This window comes from Temnothorax nylanderi, unplaced genomic scaffold, assembly GCF_030848795.1.
Source record: "Temnothorax nylanderi isolate EJ_2023f unplaced genomic scaffold, tnyl_v1.0 TNYL_tig0028_pilon, whole genome shotgun sequence".
Taxonomy (NCBI): domain Eukaryota; kingdom Metazoa; phylum Arthropoda; class Insecta; order Hymenoptera; family Formicidae; genus Temnothorax; species Temnothorax nylanderi.
In genome coordinates, this window is record NW_027249090.1 from 1,023,528 (window position 1) to 1,041,074 (window position 17,547).

General features: G+C 40.5%; 1 protein-coding gene across 17 annotated transcripts in view; it reads right to left on the minus strand.

Moving 5' to 3' along the window:
- The window catches only part of C3g (C3G guanyl-nucleotide exchange factor), a 72,736-nt gene that overhangs the window by 30,976 nt on the left and 24,213 nt on the right, over positions 1–17,547 (minus strand). Inside the window, exon 1 of one of the 17 annotated variants that reach the window (XM_071702143.1) lies at positions 4,404–4,915. The exons of the other annotated variants lie outside the window; for them this stretch is intronic. The gene's annotated coding sequence lies outside the window, so the exon portion shown is untranslated. Of the gene's footprint in view, positions 1–4,403; positions 4,916–17,547 lie in introns of those variants that run through there. 17 annotated transcript variants of the gene reach the window in all.

Here is a 17,547-nt window from a genome sequence, read left to right on the forward strand (position 1 = left end):
TCTATTAGTCATCATATCTACTTGTGTGATAGCGTTTATAAACATTAATGATGATTTAAGTTGCTTATTAATTTTAATACTTTCCTTAGCTTTTAATCTCTATCAAATTATCGCAGTTGCGTGATACAGTAGAAAGTGGGTATACTTGCTTACATTGTGATAACCATATTTCTGGTGTAAGTAAATACTGTTGAGAATCATTTTTTAATCGCTATCGTTGAACAAATGATATCAAGAATAGAGCAAACATTACTCGAATGCAATTTTTCCTTATCTTAAATGTCAGCCAATTCTAGTATAATAAAAAACAAATGATCTGTAAAAAGACCTGTTCTATTATTAACAATTACGTTTCTGCAAGTGTTTACTAATACAAGTACAAATAATGAGATAATAGACGATGAGGTAATAGACGAACACGTTAGCAAAGTCGGACTCAACCGCGGACGCGCATCTTTTTAATAAAATAATTCTTAATGAAACTATAGTTTTTAATAATTTATTTGAGCACAATGCGAGACGGTTTTAACGTACATATTCGAAATAAATCCATAAAAATTGGGCATCGTTTCCACTTCCTGCGGTGTGTACAACTGAACACCGTAACACTGAGATAAAACACAGTGCTTGCATGCTCTATGCGCATCAAGGCCCCCGTGGAGAATCAAAAACTCGTGAATTAATTTCGTCACTTAGAGTCACAACTTTTTAATTTGCATCTCTGATGAATGCGTTAATTAACTACTTCGTTACCCGGCGTAACTGCAAACGTATCCCAAAAGCGCGGGATACGCTCACGGGGTAAACCACCAGGTAGAATAATAATTTAAACGATGAAATAATTATAGCGCCGACGAAATCTGATAAGATGCGATCCAAGTTTCAACGTATTTGCAGAACGTATATATTCCGTTAACGTGGCAACTTTGAACATTAGTTCAATCGAGATCGTTCGATGAGGTGCCGGCGGATTTGCATATCTGATCGTCTCGTTTAATTAATCGCCATGTTGCACGATACGCGGCACGTTCCGGTTAACGCAAAGTCTGCGAAGGGTTTTATCATAATAAGATTTATCGGCTAAATGGACAAACGCCGTTTTACATCCCGTTTTACGTATGAAACGTAGAGTTCCGCTGTAATCAAAAAACTGCGAGCGGATTAATTTCTCAAATGCATGCAAAAGATGAGCTGTTCTACGTATTAAATGATATGACGTGCTCATTACATGCCTTTATCTAACATTCGTTATGTTATGCTAATGCTCTTTTTTACCGTAACATTTACCTTAATATTTCCACAATAAAATATTTGTCATGGCAATTTCCAAAAATCATGACTGGTCATAAAAATTGCCAAGTTTGGAATAATTTTTCCGATACGATATTACTACGCGTATTATCTAATCTAAATAATTGTTAATCTGCACAGTATTTAAAAATTAAAACTGTGAAAATCTATATATATATATATATATATTGACTTTCCTGTAATTGCGTCATAATTACTCAGAATTAATGTAAAATTGTAATAGGAAAATTTTAAAGATGACATCAGAAAGTCATCATCAGCATGCGCTAATAATTCCGCCTTCTTGCCTTTAAGAATGTGGATAAATAATTAATCAAGGATCCAACTTATGTCACAGCCAATGCATAAGGATTACGAGCGAGCAGCGAGGCGTCAGGTGCATTTGATAACTCGTTTTACATCCACGAGAACGAAATGTAAAAGCATTTACTTAGCTTGTCGTGTAATTAAGTTAATATAATTACACATTTAAATTAATTTAATTACACATTTAATATTATTCGAGATTTATTTACTTTGCTCCGTATATATTCCGTAATATTTTACAATATAAGTTATAAATGTAATTCTGCGCTCCTGTCAGAAAGATTAAATCCGAGATAAGTAATAAAAACCAATATATTTAAAAGCCTAATATAAAATTATCTTAATTTTATTGTAAAAGAGTCATATTCATGGATGTTAGTAAAACAATTTTTAAACTTAGAATTGGAATACACGATATAACATGGCTTCGATATATCTGCAAACGAATATTTCCTTCAGCAAACGAAATATAAAATAATTTGTCAAATAAAACGTAAACTGTCAGCAGGAGTTTCATCGAGAAGCGTGACGAGAAAATAAACTTTCGTGCGACAAGATCCACTTGCAGGTTTGCGGTGGCTTGACACACAAGAAAATATATGATATGCCTCGTCGCAAACAGACGTGACGCAAATCTCACTTGGCGCAAGTTAATTGGCTAATTAGCAGCGCCTTAAGTTGTGACGCCCGTGACAATGGCTTCAACGTCTTGCCCTCAACGTCTACGTCTTTGACATATGAAACTTTGCAATCTATTCTGTATTATGTCGTGGAGTGATCTCCACGAACCAAGAACAGACTCGTAAATACATTTGAGATGTTTAACGCGTTTTAACACGTTTCTGACGAACTGGAGATAAGCATACATGTTAGCATGGATTATGCTAACGAATCGCGCAGATACGAAAAAGAGTTTCCGACTAATCCACGTATTCGGATAAGGCAACTAAAGTATTCAACCATCCCCAGCTTGAAACTCGGCGTTAATCCTCGCCGGGGCAAATGGAACGAAAAAAAAAAAAAACGTTAACACGCCCGATGACTTAAGCGTGACCTTCGCCACACCGCTCATTGAATCGCCCGACCGACCGCCTACTTTCGTGCACTTGCAATGATCTCATCTCTGAATTCCCTCTATGCTCCGGATTTTATTGTATAATATACATATGTGATATGCAGATTATATTCAGAATGATTCTCCGGCTGGCAGTGACGTAAGCAACTAGACATCTCTGCTAGATTGATAGACTAACCACCTTCCTCTTCGTAGACCAAATGGTAAACTGATTTACATCTATAGCGATATGTGTATTTAGGGAAATAATTCCCTTTTTTTGTTGCATTATTACTTCGTTGTATCACGAATAAAAAGTTATTTGTTATTAACTCATGTTATCAAAAATAAAAAATATGACAACTATTTTAAATTGATTTACAACAGATAAATTCATAATTTAGAATGTAAATGGAAACTTTGCCGGTTTGTAACAGTATTGTTACCAGGAGTTACAAAGGGTTAAATAATGACATGTACCCTTAAAACTTTACTTCTACAATTACTACGTTTACGCGAGCGTTACTTCTGTAGTAACTTACGATAATTCCTTCGCGTAAACGGAATTTTCCTTCGCGTAAACGGGCTTTTGTAGTAACTTACGATAATTTACTCCGCGTAAACGAGTGAATTGTCGTAAGTTACTACAGAAGTAACGCTCGCGTAAACGTAGTATATGTCTCACAATAAAAAAAAGCGTATTTTATCGGCGATCTCGCAAATCCTCAAAGTTACATAGATCCTTATTACAAAAATTAATTTTACTTTATGTCGATGGGAAACGCGATCGTCACGCGACAAAGTTTCGAACGCGACCACTTTCATCTCTAGGCTGACTCATACTTGAGTCTGACAAGAGGTATTAATTTCATTCCGTTTTTTTTTCCCCCCCGAACTTCGTGAGGAGTAATATTAGTGTACAGGCGCAAACTTTTGAAAACACAAAAGGATCGATGTCGCATTCGCGGTATTCCTTCGTTGCACGCACACGCCAAACTTTTCTCCGCGACACGAAGACGCGAAAAACGGGCGTGTCATCGCCGTCGTCGTCGTCTTCGCGATTCTTCCGCGATGAATCGTGCCGACAGAAAATCGCGGCCGGGCGCGCACTCGGAAAGTGACTCACGGTTCTACGGAGCAATCACATCGACGGAAAAGCTTCATTAAGACGCGGGGCTCTCCGCTTCGAGGAACGGCCAGGATTTATCGTTATGTCAGACACGGAGAGGCCGGGCTCTCCGGCAGCGAGGTTTGAGAGCGTCGTGCGTCTACGCACATGTCACTCCTGTCACGAAGTTATTAATAAACGCCATCCTGTCCCGTCGCCGGTATTACGCGATTGATCCACGGTTAACGTCGATCCGGCGCCGAGTCCTACTTGCCGAGTATATACTTTAGGCCTCAGGGCCCAAATACTCCGGACATCGGCTGACATCCAACACGCAACTTATTCTTTATAAATTAAAATGTTAATATAGTCCGAGGTTAATGTATTTAACATAATCAAAAATTAAGATAAGAAAACTCGTTAGATTTGACACAGTAATAATAATTTCCTTAGTTCACATTCTTCGTATTATTAGCGATCGCAAATTCTCGTCAACAATCGTTTGGAAACTTTGAAACTTCTAGTAATTTAAATTTACTACCAGCAACGCGATAAGTTAACACGTTTAAAACACGCTAAGGTACCTTCAACAATCCGGCAAGAGTAAAACTGATTGTTATTTACCTATTTATAACTGCGCAAAATCGCTGCTTCACTCGTTGCTTCCTCAGTGAGATCCCGTCGCCTTTCTACGTCCTGCGGGGAACGTACGGGCACGCTTTAACGAATCGCATCCTCGCGCGGTACCAGGCGGAAAAACCAATTCAAATCGAAAGGCGCGCGCGGCGAAACGTCCGAACGAGAACCGAGACAAAAGACGCGTCGGTTCGGCGCGGCGCGGCAAGTTTATCAGACGCTCGTAAAATTTCTCTTATTTACGACGAACGCGCGGGTCGGATGAGCGTCGCGTCGCGACTCGCGGCTACTCCGGTTCTGCGCGCCGGCCGCTCCGTTACGAGCGCGGAAATTTGGCCGGCGCGGCGCGGCAGGAAACCTCGAGGAAGCGCGCTTTCGAAAACGGAAACCGCAATTTCCCTCCGTCGTACGTGCCGTTGGCGCGGTGCGGTGCGACGCGGACACGGGATGCGTGGCGGAGGAAGGAGCGGTGCCGGCGTACGTCCGGACCGCGTCGCGTGTGCGCATCGACTGCTAACTAACTTGGGCCGCGCCGGGCGAGCGCGAGCTTCGGGCGCGATCGCCCGTACCGCGCCGGCCTTGGTCGCGCCGCGCGCCGTCTCGCTCGCGCTGCCTTATCTGCGCCTATCGCTCTACCTGCTATTTCACTTCCACGTTATCGCCCTCTTCCTCAGAACATTTCCTCGCGTTCGTCTCTCATGCGTCAGTCCTCTCTCTCCTTCTCTCTCTCTCCCTCTTTCCCTCGTTCCGGCTACCAGCCGACGTATCGCGCTACTCTTCGGTGGCTGGATTTAAAAGGAAAACCGCGATGAGGCATGAGAATTTGTCTAATTTTAGAGTCAGCGAGGAGGGAGGATAATAACGCGATCGTACGTCAATCTGCGCGTCGATCTGTCAGTCAAATTTAGTTTCTTATCTGATTATAGCTCCGAAAATCACTGGAATAACGATCATTTAATTGCCAAAGAATTTCCAAAGAAAGTAGATACTACTATAACGACATATGTTTTTTTAGTTCCTTTTACTTGACACATCGCCGCACATGTGAAAACGATTTAATGCAGGAAGTGTGAAATCGAATTTCCAATTCCCTTGCAAATTTTGCAGAACCATCCCTTTTCCCCGTTCCACTCTCGTAAGTTACAGCGACGCGTTGATTTACCTGTCGTCGCGTATCGCCCGACTATTTTCGTAATCGGAGGTGCGCGCGTTCGCGGGCAAAGCTGCGTCGACGAGCGCTTTAACACTTTGATCGATGCCCTTTGTTGCGCGGCGCGGGCGGGGACTAACAAATGGAGCGGCAAAAAGTTGGCGAAAATTTATAGGAAGTTCGTGTCTGCGCTCGAGCGCGTGTCTCTACGTCATTCTTAAAAGTTAACGGTCGAAAGTCGCGTCGCCGCGGCTTTTATTTAGGATGCGAGACGCCAGTGAGCACGACGGCGCGGCGGTTTCACAAACTTCTCGGGTGTCTACAGTCTCACAGGATGGAAATCGAGAACATGACCCCACGCCCTCTTCACGAACACCCTGGCTCTGGCTCCTCTTTCGTGACACTCGATTCCCGTGCGCGACTTTTCGCGCTCCTTTCCTCGTCGTCGTTCGAAGTATATCCCGACTAACGTCAGAAAGAGTGGTCAAAATATTCTCGGCGAATTTCTATTAAATGAGATATTTCATATTTATATATAGCTTACAAATGTATATTATTTTTCGTAACGAACTAAAAATGTAACCACTTTGCACGCCATTTTATTAGTGCTCGCACAACTTTAATTTATAATAATAAATTACAGAATATGCGGTGTAAATTGATCTTATTTTGCCATAAAAATAATAAGTTACGAGTTTGTGATATAATTTCTTTTAGCGAAAATACGAGCGAAATCTCGAGAAACTATAATATTTACGTTTACAAGAGACAGAAATTTCTGCGGCATTTTTTCGTATTCAGTTAAAAATCTTTTTCCGATCGGACCATTAGGGGATATCTGGCCATAAAATCTCGCTTTTAAACGTTTTCGGCGTTTTCGCGGAGTCTCGCCATATACAGAAAAACAAGTTTCACACTTTTCAAGAACCACACACATGTGACGGTATCAGACAAAAATGCAAAATAAATAAACTCCACGCCAATACGTTCGTATTTGCAAATAAATTCGGCGAATTGTACTTATTGCACGCTGAAAAGACGTCGCGACAAAGGGGGTAGCATCGTGCTTTCATATGCAAGGAATGCGCGTGCCTATGTTTTATCGCCGTAATTAAAATTTCACGAAGTTATAGACAAATCGTATAGGAAATCTCGTGCTCCTTCTTTTGCCTTCAGTTTATAGCGAAAATTTCGCCGGAAAATTCTGTTATGTCAACGCAAATTGCGCTCGTATGCGCTCAGCCATACACTCAGCCACAAAGTAACAATTGAATGGTTGATAATAACCGACGATGCCGGGCGATATTCCAACCTCGTGAATTGCGTGTGGTCGACGGCCCACCCGTACCCCGTACCGTTCTGTCCGTTCCGCGATACAACAAAAACACGTCCTTCGCGTATCTCTCTTCGCCTCTTCTCTCGAATATTTTTACGCTATTTTTCCCCAACCGCTTCGTAATCCGGCGCAATCGTAAAATTCGAGATACGCGCGCGCCAAGATCGTAAAACGCGATCCTATGTTCGTCTCGATTTAAGCCTTGAGGATGCATCATGAAATTCCGGGACTATTATTCTTTTATAGTGAGACGACACGACGTACCAGTGGTCCACAAAACGACAAATTTTCCCTGCTGTTATGCACTCCTTTCTTTTTTACTTTGGAACAACCCTTACTTCAGAAACTACTCTTTATTATGGAAGTTATAAGATAATAAAACTTTGTAGTTCCACGACGAAGCACGATTATTTGACCGTTTGCTTATTTGTTAAAAGTTTGTATAAAAGGGTACAAATAAGCTGCGTGTTTTTAAAAATATTGTTACCTTATAAGAGACATAAACGAAAATAGGAATGTAAGATAAGATTGTTAACTAATAAAGACTTAGAGTTGCATTATTTACATTTGCACTTTAATGTATGCGACAAAAATGTATATTTACATTAAACGTTATGCGTTCGCAATTTTTGTGTAAAAGAAAAAGTCTCCAAATTCTCTCTGTATCTCTAAAAGTCTTTTCCCTCGCGATTTTCTCAATTTACCATCTTATTTATCCTAGCTATGTATTCGCAATGTACTGATTCCGCTCCGCTTTTATCCTTACCGTTTGCCAAACTGTCCCGCCTCGGGCCGCTTTATTTTGGCTCAATCTTTATTCACGCGCCGATGAATAGGCAAGATATTCCGCATTAAAGGAAAATTGCCTCTTAATTAAGCGACCGACCGATAGCGCGTGTCAACCGGGTATGGGGAGACGCGAGAAACTCGTAGCTGCAATTTGCGTATTAATGGGGGTCCCACAAAGGCAGCAGCGGCGCCGCGACTTTAAAGGGTGATAAACGTATTTTACGGGGAGCAGTCCGGCACGCTTTCTCCGCGGTTGCAATTAACGGTAAAATGGCATGGGGTGAGAGAGTATCGCGCGCGCTCTGCAGACATATACTGCATCAGTAGACCTGCATCGCGGGCCAGTAACAGTAAATAAAAAGCTAATGGCGCGAGCAAGCGCACGGTTATCGTTTTCATTTTCGCCTACGATTGGGTGGCTTCGTAAACATTTAGTTACGCAAGATCCATCCCGATTAGTAGAAGCCCAGCTTCTTTTAAAGAATCGCTTCAGATAAAGTTTAGTGTATGTCATTGTGGAGTAATTCGCATTATTTCTATTGTCAAATACTAAAATAATATATTTGTATTATTGTATGTACTATATTATAATTATTTAATTCAACGACGATTATACACATCTATAACCGAGAAAATTTTAATTATTAATTAACAGTCGCGCATATGTCCTTATGAAGCAATGTCCAATTACCAAGAAAAAATATGGCAAATTGGGCAAAGTAGACCAACTAATGTAAATTTTCTCAAAGAAGAAGCTGATTAAAATGCGTTCTATATCCTTGGAGCACGTACATACAATCGCGGAAAGATTTGCATCAATAAGAGGTAAGAGGGTAATGAATCAAAGCATGCTCGTATAATTGATATTAAACTGTTAAATTGTCGGAAAGCTGTAGTTTATTGAGGATTAAGTAACCGTGGCAGAGAGAAAGAGAGAGAAAGAGTGAGAGTGAGAGAGAGGGAAGAAGGAAGGGAGAGCGGAATGTATGATTTTCTTCATTTTCTGGTAATATCCCTCGCAGATTGATTCCATTCGGCCAATCGCACGGTGCAACGTTCCGTAATAAAGTTTCTCCATTTATCTTGCTGAATCGAATTTTACCAGGTAATCCGACTTTAGATAATAATCATCCGTGCTATTATTCATTTCAACTTAAAAGCATTATTACGATATTTTACACATAGAATATATGATTTTTGATAATAATTTAAATATAAATTTAAAAAGTATTTATTAGCATTTTATATGCATGGCCCAATCGTAAAATGCACGTGGTTTCCTCTGCAAATCTCTTTTTTTTATTTGAAATATTTATGTCATATTTAATTTTCTGTGCAGAACAATGTGAAAACAGATATCAGTATAAATACGTTAACATTGACTTGCTTTGATAATTTCATTGGAACAGAATAAAAATTACAGAAATCCGCGAAATGGTTATTCCGCTCAATAATTAAATTCTGCAAATTTTATCCCGACGTTCTCGCACGGACATTAACAGCGTACCTATATGTATTAAAAGCGGGATCTCCGATCTGAACATTTTTGTTTCAAAGCGAATCTGTACGATTTACCTTTGAGAACGGGCAGAACGTAAATGATCGTTCGGCTGCATTTCGCCGCGCGAGAGGGAAAAAAGAACCGACACCGTGAAAGTTTTAATCGAAAAAGTTCGAACAATGCGTCCCGGCTGGTTCTAACAATAAGACCGATAGGACAGTTGCAGAGCACCGGCTGTGCGTTAAGCGTTTTATTATTCCGAGGGACAGCGGGATATTATTATTGATTGCTCTCTCCGGCATTGATCTCCGTTGTTTGCGAGTGTCTCTCGATCGACCCCTATGGCGCTTCGTGGAAATAACCGGGATTTAATTTCCACTTATTCCGCTTTCCACGGATATACATGGTGGTTCGCTGTTGAAAAAATAAATACAAGTGCGAACGGCGCCTTTGCTCTTCAGTGTCTGCTTGAAAAAAGATTGAAAAAAGAACTATAGTTCGTCTCTGTCTGACTCGTTGGAAAATATGTTTTGTCTACTTTTGTCGATCGCGTGGCATCGACGAAAGAAGAGACGAGCTTAAAGCGCCAGCAATAAGAAATTAGAATCGGAGAAAGCGTCGAGTTTGCAGAAATAAAATCTCGCGTATCGACACGGTAGAAAAATGTCGTAAATTGGTGTAATAAACATCGAAAGAAATATCGAAAGAAATCGTCGAAGAATAGAAAAGAAAGAACAGAAAAATAAAAAACACGGACGAATATATATATATATATATATATATATATGTATATATATAAGGAACTGTGAGTTTGTTCTAGCTTCTATTGGTGTATATCACAGGATATTATCTGTTTCCGATAAAAGCGCGACGTAAGGCGATATCTTGCATCTTTCTTCCTTCCTTCCCTGCCTTTCTTCCTCTCGAGTACAGAGATTCTCTTCGGCGATTCTCGTGTTCGGCAGCGAGCTCGATAAGACGGCGAGAAGGTATATCGATATAGTTTACGGAGCCTCGTCACATCAAAACTTTCGTCGCCCTCGAACGAGATAAAGTCCGAAGTCGCTCGAGCGCGCCGGAAGATGCGCATCGCGCATAAATGATCAAAGAAAAATAAAAAAATCCGGATGTAGCAATTAGACGCCGACTCTTGCAAAGATACATTGAACAGTATTTTATGCACAGCTTCGGGAATTTAAGCGATGTACAAGTCGTATTTAATTAATTCTATTTAATTAAACATCAACAACCTTTTTTAATTAAGAAAATAGCGGCGTTTGTATGAATGATACATTAAATAAATATCTGCTGCAGAGAGCCCGGTTATTGCAATTTCCAACGCAGAGCGGTGCATAACTTATTAATTCAACATGACAAATTTGCATTTTGATCAATTTATCATGTTAATATATGATAAATTAGCATAATAATATGTACAGATATTTTCGTATATGACACACGAGCTGCGCCAAATTACTGCGTGATGTACCGTTTATGTACGAACGAATTCTTTAATAATAACTAACTTTAGAGAAGTATTTTTCCAGTTTTCCAAGTGTTTGCGATTCAACAGAACGCTCGCATTCAGAGATGATTGCGCGCGACAAGATTGGAAAAATCGGAGAGACAACTTGAAAAAGACCCAAGTTCGTTCAATCTCCGTTTCCAGTTTCCACGTACGACTTCAATTTGCAAAATGAAACGATCGCCGAGTCAACGCCTAAGACGACGCCCGCGAGCTTCGAACGGCTTTGTTCATAGATATAAGATTTTCAACGGAAGCATCTAGAGCTCTTGTTTGTGTGAACCACCCCCGTCGTTGCAAGACCGGTGTTGTTAACCGCGCAAGTACATTTCGGTGTTACCAAAACACCTACGGAGCGAAGTGCGAAAGCTAAGGGAGTCGGAATCTTTCTATACTATCTACTCCGTAGTAGTCTAGCGCAATTTCTGAGTAACGATAATAAATGAGCTCGCTGCATCGATCGGAGTGCAGCCTGTATTTCTTTCTGAGAGCTAGCGAGCTAGGTTTGTGATTAATGTCTTGCTTTCGTCTATATACGATTCCGTCGCAGAAAATAAAAGGAAATCACTAATAATGGCGGGCAACAACAGAATACTGCATCGATTGGAATATATAGTTAATCGATTTCGATTGCATTGCATTAAGATATACACATCATACTTATGATACAAAACATATTTGCTTAAATATTTTGCTTGATAATAGCGTGCAAAATCTGAAACGCATTTTATTGTATTTCCATATCGCATCTTTTGTTTAAACTTCACGGCGTAAAGAGCGGCATTACGCCTCTAATGCCCGATACTTCTTAGAATGTTACCCCGGGGAAATGAAACAATTGGTACGGAAAAGAAATTATAACGATAGACGTAACTGGTTCCACGACGGCGACTTAATCGAGTCGGTTCGGAAAACGGACGTTATCGTCGATCGAAAGAGTTCGGACTCGAGGAAGTCATAGTCATCGATTTCATTTGCTTCGGAACGGCGTACAGTAACATCAATTACAGTATTTTGCGTTGAATTTATGGCCATCGTTAAAGGTAGTCAGGAACTATCTCACAATTCTCGTAAGTTGCACCGCGACGCTGATGATTTAATCGATTTACCAATTCGACCTACGGACATTGACCGAATATTCCGTGAGATAAAAGAATCCTAGAACACGTAAGTAATTGTAAATTATATTTAGGCGAAATACAGTTGAAACAGCTGTTTTTATAGCTTCTATGAAGATAGCGCTACAGGTGCAAAATTTCGAGCCAAACTGTTACTTGATTATAGTCTTTCAAAAATCCTGAAAACGCGACGATAACTTTACAGAAGTTTATTGCGTGTTCACTTCACGTTTGTGTTGCTTTAATATACTTCACGTGTCAAAAGATGTTCTTGCTAAAATCTTTTCCTTGTCATCTCCCTTGTATATATTCAAATGTTTCGTATAATAAATCACCTGACGTTTTAACGCAGCGAGGAATATATCTAGCGAGGAATACATTATACTGAAGTTTATACATTAGAGGAAAGGACAAGAAAGGGTGCATTACTGTTGCGCGAAAAGAGGAAATAATTTATCGCGAAAAAGAGGAAACAATCTTTCGTCGCTTTCGTAGCAGTCGCATTTTCAAATGGCCAATAATTGGATATTGTTAATTAGAGAAAGTCTAGAGTATCTCGAGGATAGGATACTCCTCGAAATCGATACCGTTGGTGGATGCCTCATGCTAGATACGTTCGAGGGACGATATCAACTAGATTGGATTGCATTGCATTGGATACATATATTGCACTCCAACACAGTTTCATTTCCGGAAAACAATAACCAGCTGCATTACCAGACAGAACATTCTGCGAATGGCAATCGTTGGCCTGAAGGGAGAAAACCCAAGAAAAGACTACACCCCGCATTAAAATGCAACAGACTGGTTATTTTAGTTTCTCAAAAATAAACGTTATCTCGCTGATCAAAGAAAATATTCCTTAGAAAGAATCCGTTATCAAATGGTTCGAAAATAGCGCGTTAAATCTTGAGATTTTCAAGAATTAAGTTTATATATTGTAAGTCACAAATTAAAATATCTAAATTTGTAAATTACAATAATGTATATTACTCGTATAAGAGGGAAAAGCTTTATAATTATCAATATCTAAAACAGAAAGATGATTGAATAACAGTGATAATTATACTAACATTAAAATTATATTTATGTATATATATTTGTTAATTGTAAATAATTTATATTAATGATGCATTATGCATCCCATTATTTCGACAACTTCGTTCTTTGCGAGCAAAACCAATTTTCATCACATTAATTCAGCTTTTAATTATTGTTTGCAAGTATTATATCGATAAAACATTGCAATTTATGTGTGAAAACGTAATACTATTAGTAGCCACGTTGGCTCTCACAGCCGTGTAAAAATGTTGCAAAATGGACTAGAACTCTTCATTCAGCAATTCATTTATATCAATATGCACCTACTCACATTTCACAGAATATTTCATCCGAAAAAAAGCCATTACCGATGGACAAAGATCTATGTGTGCAGATGCAACATAAAATAGCAGCTACAGAGATTGTAGAATTATGTAGAAATGTAGAAATTATGTATAAAGTGACAGCTTCTTAAAAAAATATTACAAAAAAAAGAATTTATTGCAATTTTTTGACATAATCTTCTCACAATAAATAAAAATTGACAAACTATATAAAAGATAATTATTATTATAAGTTGTTAATGTTTGTGTGTATATGTCATTTACAATATTAAACAAAGTAAAATAAAAAGAAAGAGAGTATCTTTAATGTCTTGCAAGAGTAAATTATATTCACGTAGTTTGAGATCGAGAAATTGAATTAAAAAATAGACTAACATGTTGACAAGCAGTATTTTTCTATATATTTTTGCATGCAGGGAAGGTCCAAGAAAAACATTCTTGCAGTAGTGAAAATCTTTTATCAGTGATGCAATTATAAATATCACTTATATAAAATTTAATTTTAGGACTTGAAATTACCTCATCGGTTAATTAATTTTCTTTTAACATTCAAATTTCCGAAAAGTGCAAGTATCTTCAAAACTTGAAAAATGTCTAAAATTTTTTCCTGAATCCAGACAAAAGTTTAATACATATGCTTGCGGTTTTTATACAAAACACATGTAATTCTGTATTAAACACACTTGTCCGGTTTACAAAGAGCTATACTGAAACCTTGTTATAAATGACTAATGTCAAAAATGGTCATTTATTGTCTCATTGTATACTCATTGTATACTCAATAATAAATAATAATAATGAAATAAAATATGATAATGTATATTTATAGCGTTCAAGGCAATGAAATCTGCAGCTGGCAGTACTTTCATCTTTTTTTTATCTCAACGGCATTTCCCTTCTCCGGATAAAACTAGTGTAATGTCGCGTGACGGCTTACATTTCTTAACCACGCGTTTCAACATTCATTCATGATACCTTTGACGACGCAGTCAATGTCTCATGCAAACGCGACCGCTATATCAGCGCGCACGCGATCCTCCGATGCACAATGGAATCGCGTGTGCTCGTGAGGACATCATAAATCGAGAGGGAAAGGAGCCATAGGGCGCGGCTAACGCGTGCGACTATAACGCCCGTAACGAATGCGAAACGCAATGCGTATAAAGAGAAAGCTAACCGATGTCACCCTTTGGGAATGCAGCGTCTCCGGTATTATAGGATGCGCGACAACGGCATCCTCCCGTTGTCGGCCGTTTCCGCGCGCAATGGTATCCTCGCCGCAATAGTATCCTCGGTCTCTGAAATTGCATCTGGCTGTTGTACTATGCATACTCTGTACACCGCCGTAATTAGCGAGTTCTTCCAAGCAGACGGACAGCGCTTCATCAGTACGACATGCAGCTACGCCCGCGGAAATCACGCGTGCACCGTGTCTGCGGCTACCGTCTACCTTCCGTCCCATTTATCCCGCAAGTGACAAACCGTAATTTGCAATGTACCCTGGTATTCTGCAATTCTCCTTGATCGTATGCATCGTAAATTTCGAGACAATCTTCTGGATAAATAAAGTTCCCGTGATGTTTCTTGCTTGATTAATTTCATCAGAAAGTATCATATATATTATTATACATATATGTATTCGATATGCGTCTGCAAAAGTTGTAAGCGTAATGCGTATACGATCGCAACAAAAAGAGTTTGATAAAAAAAATTATGTGAATATCATAAATATATTACAATTAAATTACGTCTCCTCGATAATTTGTATAGGTTTTCGAATTGGAATTGGGATTTGCTCATAACAAGTGTGTAACATGTATCTTCCACAGGAATTTCCCGACGGAAGAAACGCGCGGTCTTTATTGAGGGATTCATCTCGCGCTAGACTGGTCATAATAGTTGGCGCATAACAGCGGTAGGTGGAATCGTGCAAATTATGCAAATCGTACGAGCGACCGACAATTTGGGGGTCACTATCATTACCGATAACCGTATAAATATGAGCGAATGCTCGGATATACACCGACGCGAGATTTGGGGAACAAGGAGGAAGAGGGGGAATGCGGCAATATTTTACCGTGGCCGAGGACCACCATATGCGGATAAATATCGCCGTGCACGTGCGAATGTGAGCTATGCCCCCCCCCCCGTGCTATCGCGCTATCGATTCTCCGATAAACCGTGGCATCCATTTGATTATAGGAAATTTGTAACGAAACGACTTCGAATTGCAGTCACGTTTAAACGCCGGATGCGGCGCGTCGTTCGCACGACCGGCGCGCCGAGAAAACAGATCTGATTGATCCGAATTAACATTTCCATTTGCATAAACGAACGGGCAAACCCGGCCGGTCGGTAGGCAGAGCCTCGACGTTGCCATGGAAAATTTTCCGCACGTATACGATGAAGATGATAAAACCGACGCGGCGTCGATCGGCGCATTAATCGCGAGGCCCCGTGTAGGCCGAAACGCAAACTGTTTGTCGAAACGGTCTAAAAGCACTCGCTAAATCCTACCGAAAGTGTCTTTCCCGGCTAATTTAACTTTAATGAGTTCCCCGGAAAACTTCCACCTACCATAGGTTACCCCACGATCTTAGAATCTCTTTGAATTCACTCAAGCGCACGTATAATGCAGTTTTTCCGTCGAATTTATTTTTAAAGCACTCTGAGTGCTCACGATTTAACTTTAAGACTGTTCGCACATCGCGATGAAATTTTTAAAGCTAGCGATCTTTTAATTAGCTACTTCAAGTGCCGTTATAAGAACTAATTCGTAAAATGAAAAGTTTTACCGGCTCTCTTTTCAAAGAGCTCGGCATAATTTTCGACAACGGATCTCTTTGCTCATAGTAGCATATATGACGTATAAAATGGCATGAATATCGAGCTAAATTTTTTCGAAATAACGTAATTCAGCGAGATACTTATATAAGAGTGATGTCACTCGTGATACATGATGCAAGAAGATGTAAATAATTCAAGCATTTAAAAGCAACTTACGCAACTGTGCTGGTAGGAACAAAAGATTATTGATAAACCGATGGCTATTAAATCCTGCCGTCGCGGTTCTATCGGACATATTGCGGTTCTACGTGCGACATATTACCTACAATGCGATAATTAATCTCATTAGCGTCCGACGGGAATACCGCGCTAATGAGATGCCATTTTTTCGCATTCCTATACTATAATGGTACTCGTCGCTCGGCATATTTCATTGAGGTACAAGACGACTCTTTGAAGCCTCAACTTCGAATAACAACGTATTCTTTGCGCGCGCGTTTTGTCTTGTTAACGAGAATCATGCTCGCTGTTGTTATATTATTGCCCCTTCTTCCTAACTTTTTCTTCGATCGAACAACGCTTGCTCTGGAAGTCAATTTCCCAACAGTCGTCCCAGACGCTTCGCTGCCGCAAAAAAGCGAGCGTTTTGGAAAATCGAGAATCGGGAATAAATTTCACCCGTTGTATTACACGAACGCGGGGAGTTTCGCCGTATGAGAGGGAGAAATTCTCTCCCTACCTCCTCGTATCTTTCGCTCTATCTGCAGCGTCTACATCGCGTTCTGCATCCGTTCTCGTAAAGATTCACTTGAGCGGAAGTTCTCGCACGAATGAGGATCGACCGGCGAAGAGGATGAGGAGCGCGTAGGAGAGCGCGCGCGAAGAAAACGACGGCGGGGAGACGGACCGGAAAGAAAGGCGAACGGCGGAAGACACGCGAAAACGAAGGAAAGAGAAAAAGGTAAGAGAAAAAGGTAAGAGAAAAAGGTAAGAGAAGAGAAAATTCCGGGGAGAGATAGCGAGGGGGAGCAGGGGCAACAGACGGCTCCTTTCCCATTTATTTTCGTCTCCTCCCGCCGTCGCCTCTCGTCGCGCGTCCCTCGACGAGGAATTTCGCATTTCTTCAACTCTCTCGAACGCGCGTCTCGGTTCTGGATACCCGCTGTATACAAAATCCGAATTCAGCCCTTATAACATGTACACGGCCTTTTCACCTCGCTTACCCGATTCACGCGCGGGGACGGTGGTGTCCCGTCGTCGAAGCCGCGCAACCCCCACGTCTCGACCGGGCACGCCCTATAAGCCAGGTATTCCCGTGGGGATCCACGTGAATGCACTTCGCCGCAGCGAAAGATTCGCCTCTTCTCGTCGGAAATTTATCGGTGCGACAGAACAGCGCTAAGCTCCCCTTTCACGAGAGAAGCGCGGAGAGAAGCGGATTTCTTGTCATCTTCATGCGCGCGCTCGCGCGCGTCTCGCTCTCATTTTCTCGAGGGATATTTAATACGTCGATCTCTTATCGCCGCGGTAATTTTATACGA